The following is a 7322-nucleotide window of genomic DNA, read 5'->3' as shown; positions in this document are numbered from 1 at the left end:
TTCCCTTGCTTGTCTTCAGTCTCTTGATCACTTGTAGTGACCATTTTGCAATCTTCCCATCTTACTTTCTTTGCTTCTCCTTTGGGGTTTTTCTCCGTGTCACTTGGGAAGCTATCAGTAAGTTTGGGAATCTTCTCAGCTAAACATCCCACTTGGAATTCCAGCTTCCTAATGGTCTCTCCCTGGTTCTTAATATTGGCTCGCACCTCCTCTTTGAACACCTTATTTTCTTGAATCTCTTGGCATATTCCTTCAAGTAAGGTTTCAATCTTAGAGAGCTTGTCATCAATTGATGGGTGATTCGGAGCAGATGTGATGTTTTGGTTTTGATAGGCGTGTGGAGAAGTGTTGTTGTGGGGGTGTTGAGATGTCCTCTGTGTGAATTGTTGGTGAGCTGCATTGTTGTTGGAGTTGTAACGTCTCTGGTCTTGGTTTTGATCTTGCTGACTTCTCCACCCAAAGTTTGGGTGGTTTCTCCATCCAGGGTTGTAGGTCTTGGAGTATGGATCATAGTTTTGCCTTGGTGAATTCCCAATGTAGTTGGCTTGCTCCTGACTACCCTCTACTTCTTCATTCACTCCTTATTGGGTTGTTAATGAAGTTGAGATTGCTGCTACTTAGTTCCTCTCCATCTTCTTGGTGAGGTCAGCCAGCTGCTGGGTAATGAGCTTGTTTTGGGCCAACAGAGCATCTACATTGTTTAGCTCTATTACTCCTCTTGTGTTCCTTCTTTCGGAAGCATAGAAGTAGTCGTTCTCTGCTACTGTTTCAATGACATCTATAGCCTCCTCAATGGTTTTCTTCTTGTTCAAGGATCCTCCGGATGAATGGTCTACGGCCATCTTTGACTCATAAGAGAGCCCTTCATAGAAAATGTGCAGCTGCACCCATTCGTTGAACATGTCAGGTGGACACCTCCTTGTGAGGTCCTTAAATCTCTCCCATGCTTCATACAAAGTTTCACCATCTTGTTGCGTGAAAGTTTGGACCTCAGCTCTCAGCCTATTGATTCTTTGAGGAGGGTAAAATCTTGCTAAGAATTTGTTTATCACATCTTTCCAAGTTATCAAGCTTTCCCTTGGGAAAGATTCCAGCCACTTGGCTGCCTTGTCCTTGAGTGAGAATGGGAATAAGAGCAGTCTATAGGTGTCAGGATGAACACCATTAGACTTCACTGTGTCACATATTCTTAGGAAGGTGGTTAAATGTTGATTGGGGTCTTCTTGAACGCCTCCTCCAAATGAACAGTTGTTCTGAACAAGGGTGATGAGCTGTGGTTTAAGTTCAAAGTTGTTGGCATGGATTGTTGGCTTTTGGATGCTACTTCCACAATTTCCTGGGTTTGGATTGATGTAAGAGCCCAAAACTCTTCTATCCTCCCCAGCATGATTTGCTCTACCTCCTCCCCCATGGTTGTGATCCTCTTCTTCATGATGGTTTTCCATGTTGTCTTCCATGTTTGGTTCAAAGAATTCCTCTTCTTCCTCAGCACCAACCACTTTCTTTCCTCTTGCCTCCCTCCTTAATCTAAGGAAGGTCCTCTCAGGTTCAGAATCGAAGGAAGTTGAAGCCCGGCTTCTTCTCCCTGTCATACAACCATCAAGTGCAGGCAAGAAAAGATATGTGCAGAAAGTATTTTTGTCAGAATTACTGTTAGTTGTGGGTGATGCAATATATCAAACAGTTAGTGGGTTAGCAAACAGAATTGAAAATAACAAAGAAAAAACAAAAGAGTAGAGGGGGAAGGGAAGAAGTTTAACTAAAACAGAAAGTAAATCACTCAAACAGAAAATGAAATTCACAAAAGAAAAATGCTCAATCTAGTGATCTTCCAATTTAATCATTGTTGATGCACAATCAATCCCCGGCAACGGTGCCATAAACTTGATGCGGGTGGAAACTGTCTCTCAACAAATTTCCTTCAGCAAGTGTACCGAATTTTTCATCAAGTAAAAACTCACAATAGAGTGAGGTCGAATCCCACAGGGATTGATTGATCAAGCAACTTTAATTAGAAGAATATTCTAGTTGAGCGAATCCAGAATTTGGGTTGAGAATTGCATAAAATAAAATGGCGGGAATGTAAATAACAGAAAAGTAAATGCTAGAATTAAAGGACTGAAAGTAAATGACTGAAAGTAAATTGCAGAATTGTAAATGGGAATGAGGGATTGCTCATAAAAGTAAATGGCAGAAATTAAAGAGAATGGGTAAGATCAGAGATGGGGAGTTCATTGGGCTTAGGAGATGTTGTAATTCTCCGGATCAAGTTCATTTTCATCTCTTCCTCAATCAATGCACTCATTGATCTCCTTGGCAATCTTAATTGATTGAATTACAATTTCTTGCAATTCAATCTCTCAAATCTTGATCAATAGCCAATTTCTTGGTCAATTGCTCATGAGAAGAGATGAAGTATGGTCACTGATTATACCACATGCATTTCCCAAATCAAGTATTGAGAGGGTTATAGTCACATACCCATCCAAACCTAATTTGGTCCAGCATGAGAAAGCATTTCTAGCTTGATCTCTTCATTCCTCTTTCAAGGTTCAGAAGAGATCCAAGTTTGAATAGCTTCTTTTCCAAGATAACTACCCAATTGGATGAAGATCGAAAGCTTTCAAGTAAAATCAAGAGAAAAGATAGAAGAAAAATAATGAAAACTAGTATTGATCCATCAAATTACAACAGAGCTCCCTAACCCAATGAAAGGGGTTTAGTTGTTCATAGCTCTAGAAAATGAAAACAAAGATGGAGAATACATCATAAAACTAGAAAATGCAGAGAAGGTAAAATACAGAGAGTAGTTCTCTTCTCCAACTCCCCAGTGCTTCTAAACAATTCAAAGCTACTCCTATATATACTACTTTTCTCAGCTTCTAGTTGGCTCTTCAAGTCTTGGGCCTTTGGATCTTGAGTTTGAAGCAGTTCTCTTCTTCATTTGGGCTTGGCTTTGCTTGCAGAGAGAAAATGTGAAGTGGGCAGAGACTTTAGCTCAGGACGTTAGGGGTGTTAATGTTTAGTGAAAATATGAGTTCGAGAACGTTAGTGACAATCAACTTTCTCACTAACGTTCCTAAGTAAAAGCCACATTAACTTCAACGTTAGTGGCACAAACGTTGCCACTAACGTTGCCTCTAAGTCCTTCGCACACGTTATTGAGACTTAACATTCCCAATAACTTTGAAAAGCCCCCTTTGTTTCCACGTTAGAGCCCACGTTAACTTAGTTAACGTGGCTCTTTAACGTGGGCTTGCCATCCTTCGAGAATGTTAGTGACACTCAGAATTGTCACTAACATTCCAAGGTGCCCCTATGTCTCACATTAGAGTCCACGTTAACTAGGTTAACGTGGCTTCTAACGTGGCCATGCTTAGCCATCCCCAACGTTAGTGACAATGTTGAGTGTCACTAACGTTGGCCATTCTTTCACTCATCAACGTTAGCTTCCACTTTAACTAAATTAACGTGGAAGTTAACGTGGCTCCTTGGGGGGTTGTGTGGTTGCTTCCAACGTTAGTGAGAATGTTGGGTGTCACTAACGTTGTCAACCACTCTTGCTTCTTACGTTAGCTCCCACGTTAACCAAGTTAACGTGGGAGTTAACGTGGTATGTTTCTCCTTAGGCCAACATTAGTGACAATGTTGAATGTCACTAACGTTGGCGTTTCTTCCCCTTTTAACGTTAGAGGCCACATTAACTAAGTTAACGTGGACTCTAACATGGCCACTTATGAGCATTTGCCAACGTTAGTGACAATGTTAAGTGTCACTAACATTGGCTTAACTTCCCCTCTCCACGTTAGAGTTCACGTTAACTTAGTTAACGTGACTCTTAACGTGGTCAATGATGGCTTCGAGAGCGTTATTGGCAATCACTTTTCTCATTAACTTTGCAAGTTACCTCCCATTCCTTGCTTCCTTTGGTCCTGAAATCAAGCAATAGAGTGCATCAAAGTTCTAGTCCATGTTATGGGTAATGCAACATACAATTTGTCACTAAACTCATGCAAAATCCTCATGAAATAATGTAAAATACACAATGTATGCTTGAATCAAGGTGTAAGTGAATATCTACCCAAAACTAGCTTATTTCCTAAGGGAATGCATGAAACTATCCTAAAAACAGTAAAGAAAAGGTCAGTGAAACTGGCCAAGATGCCCTGGCATCACAACACCAAACTTAAAGCTTGCTTGTCCCTAAGCAAGTACTGGAACAAGAGAATGATGAATGGAATGCCAAGAGCAATGAGTCATTCTTGTGGAAGTCATATCACTAATTTTATGGTGGTTTCATGCATAGTAACTTAGGTTCATTCCTTTACTGGCTTTTAGACCTTTATCATGTCCAAAAACACTCACTTTGCTTACATCCCATGAGACTTTTATTCATTGATCCCTTTATTATCATTTCAGAGCTTATTGGTGTTCTTAGGCTAAGTGCTCTGTAAGGGGGCAACTTTTTAAGATAAGCTTTCAGCCAACACTCCCGAACCAGTTGGTTCAAGGTGCTAGGTATTGAAGCACCCCTAAGGACCTACTCCCTCAAGTCTCTCCCCCATACATACACACCACAGGCACATAGTTTATTTATTTTCTTTTCTTGAGACCTTGGTGTCCAGCACCTCTTTGGGTTACTAAATGCTCTGTATTGAGGGTTACTCTTGATAGTGGACTTTCAGCTGATAATCCCGAGTTAGTTAACCCAAGTTACCAAGTGATAAGGCACCCCTAAGAGCTTATTCATCCAAGTAGATCCCTCACACAGGAACACCACAGACACATATCTTAAGATCAAAACCATTGGTGCCTAGCCTTATTGCTTGCTCTTTTTTCTTTTGTTTTTCCACTTTCATTATTCTTTTCTCTTTCTCTTATTAGGATCTTATCATATACTTAGTCTCATGAGTATATTCAAAGCAAAGTATTCAGTCCAGATAGTTGTCATCCCACCTTATGGTTGAACCAACTTAGCTAACTTATGATCATACCACAAACTCATGAATGTACTCCATAGTATGAACTCTACTCTGGTCTTTTGAAACATAAACATTCTTTCTTCATTTGATTTAAAGGGACAAGCATACAAGTAAGTTAAGGAGGATGCAGTGACATAAAGACTAGCACACAGAGACCTTCTTCAATACCAAAGACTTAAAAGACAGAATTTAAAAAGGTTTAAACAAAACATGGAAGCAAGTTCTATTTCATACAAGATCTTCCTTATTTAAAACATAGAGAAAGGTGGAATAAAGAAGGAACTCCACCACCTTTTACTGTTGTGGATGTCCATGCTCTTTTCCTTGCTTGTCCTCCTTGTTTCCTCTTGAATTTTCTCACATCCGTGCCAATCTTGCTTGCTTCCAATCCTCAAGTGCCTTCCTCACTGACTCATGACTCTCTTCCATCCTTTGTCTTTCCTCTCGTGCTAATTCATCCTTTATTTCTTCATACCTGGCTATTCTTGGATGCAATATTGGCAGCTGTACCACTAAGTAGCCGAGCCTGGCTTGAGTGTTTATGTGATGTCCTGTCTCGCTCATGTAAACTTCTTCTGCGAATGCCCTTTGCTCGTCCAATTGTTCTGCCTGTTCTATTTGTCTTCGATGCATCTCATGTATGTGTGCCCCTTGATGTGCTTGGATGTTGATTAGCCTCTGGATGGATTCTTGTTGCTCATTTTGCCTTTGTTCCATCCTGTTGAATGTTTCTCCCCATTGTTGTCCTTGACTTAGTTGCTGTTCCATTATTTGCCTTTGCCACTCACCTTGCTGAGTCATCCATCTTGAGAGTGCTTCCTCTTGCTGCCCCATCATTTGTAATTGAAGCTCTTTCTGTGCTCCTTGGCTTTCCAAATATTGTCTAGACAAGCCATCAATGGCTTCCTGCAATCGGTGCAATTCCAAGATCTGTGGTGCTTGCCCCTCTAAGACTTGTCCTTCCACTACTTGAGGGGCTGTTCTCTTCCTTTGCTTCCGTTGAGGCAGGGGGGATGCTGCAGCATTCATCCTTCGTACAGTTATTGGGATGCCTTCCTTTATCCACACGGGGTCCTCATCTTCAAAAACCACCCCAGCTTTCTTGCATATTCGGTAAATAGTGCTGGGGTAACCTATCGTTCCTCTTGAGTCGCTTTTCTCTGCCATCTTTCTAATGCCTTCAGCTATGAGTTCATGGACCTTGATTTCTCCTCCCTTCAGTATACAGTGCACTATTATGGCTCTCTTGACATTCACCTCCGAGTTGTTTGCAGCTGGGAGAATAGACCTTCTCACTAGCTCAAACCACCCCTTGGCTTCAGGAGTGAGATCTGTTCTCTTGATGAACTTTGGTTTATTTCCCGCACCCCTTTCCCAGTCAGCTCCTGGTACACAAATATCTTGCAGAATCTGGTCATAATTGGGGTTGTCCAATCTTGAGTGATAGCTTTCTTCTTCAAGCTGTATAGACCGTAGCTTCAATACCCTCATGACACTCATGGGACGAAAGTCCACCATCTTTCCTCTCACAAAGCTTGTATAGGACTCATCCTTCTTGTCATATCGAACCGCATTTGCATAAAATTCTCTTATGAGGTTTGCATTCACCTTAATAACCGGGTCAGTGAGGAGCTCCCATCTTCTCCTTTCTATCTTCTCTGTCATTTCGGGGCACTCAGTCTTTTTAACTTGAAATCCCAGCTCATAAATGATTTCCTTATCAACCATCCACCCGTATTGCAATGCATGATGCAAGCTTCTAAATCTCTTTTCATCATATGGGTGTTCTTCCATGGGTTCCTTTCCCTTCCTTCTTTTAGAACCCGAAGACGCCATAAATGATAGTTAATATATGAAGGTGGCAAAGTTGTGGAGATTTTTGGTTGTTTAGGGTTTTATTGCACTGAAGAGAGTGAGGTGGGAAAAAGGTTTTTAATGGGGTAGGGAGTGTCTTGTACCGAAATGGAGGGTGGTGAAGAGTGGGTAATGACAATGAAGGTGGGTACGGAACAAGGGTCATTTATATAGAGAAGTTGTGAGAGAATGGAGGGTGTGGATTGATGGAGTAGTTACTTGATGGACGGTTGGGGTGATGCATGGATAAAAGACAAGGATCATCACTTTATGAATGAGATTGCTCGGTCTTTTAGGGGTCCCATTTTTCCAATGTTGCATGGCAACATTTTCCAATGCATTAATTTCACACAACAATGAGGAAGGTTCAACAATTTCAACTGGCACATTGGTTGGTGCGGGATTATCTTCAATGGTGGGGCTTGCTTCTTGCTTAAGTTCTTCCAATCTTTTATCATCCACAATATGCCTAGGAGGTTGTACATG

General features: G+C 41.2%; 1 non-coding gene across 1 annotated transcript; it reads left to right on the top strand.

Moving 5' to 3' along the window:
- Window positions 1–900: 900 nt before the first annotated feature.
- On the top strand, window positions 901–1004 carry LOC148561867 (small nucleolar RNA R71). Its single transcript, XR_015886334.1, has one exon. It is a non-coding gene; the product is annotated as a small nucleolar RNA R71 (small nucleolar RNA).
- The last annotated feature ends 6318 nt before the right edge of the window (window positions 1005–7322 follow it).

Source organism: Arachis ipaensis, chromosome B6 (assembly GCF_059453495.1).
Source record: "Arachis ipaensis isolate K30076 ecotype BB chromosome B6, ASM5945349v1, whole genome shotgun sequence".
Taxonomy (NCBI): Eukaryota; Viridiplantae; Streptophyta; class Magnoliopsida; order Fabales; family Fabaceae; genus Arachis; species Arachis ipaensis.
This window is presented reverse-complemented; position numbering and strand designations above follow the sequence as displayed.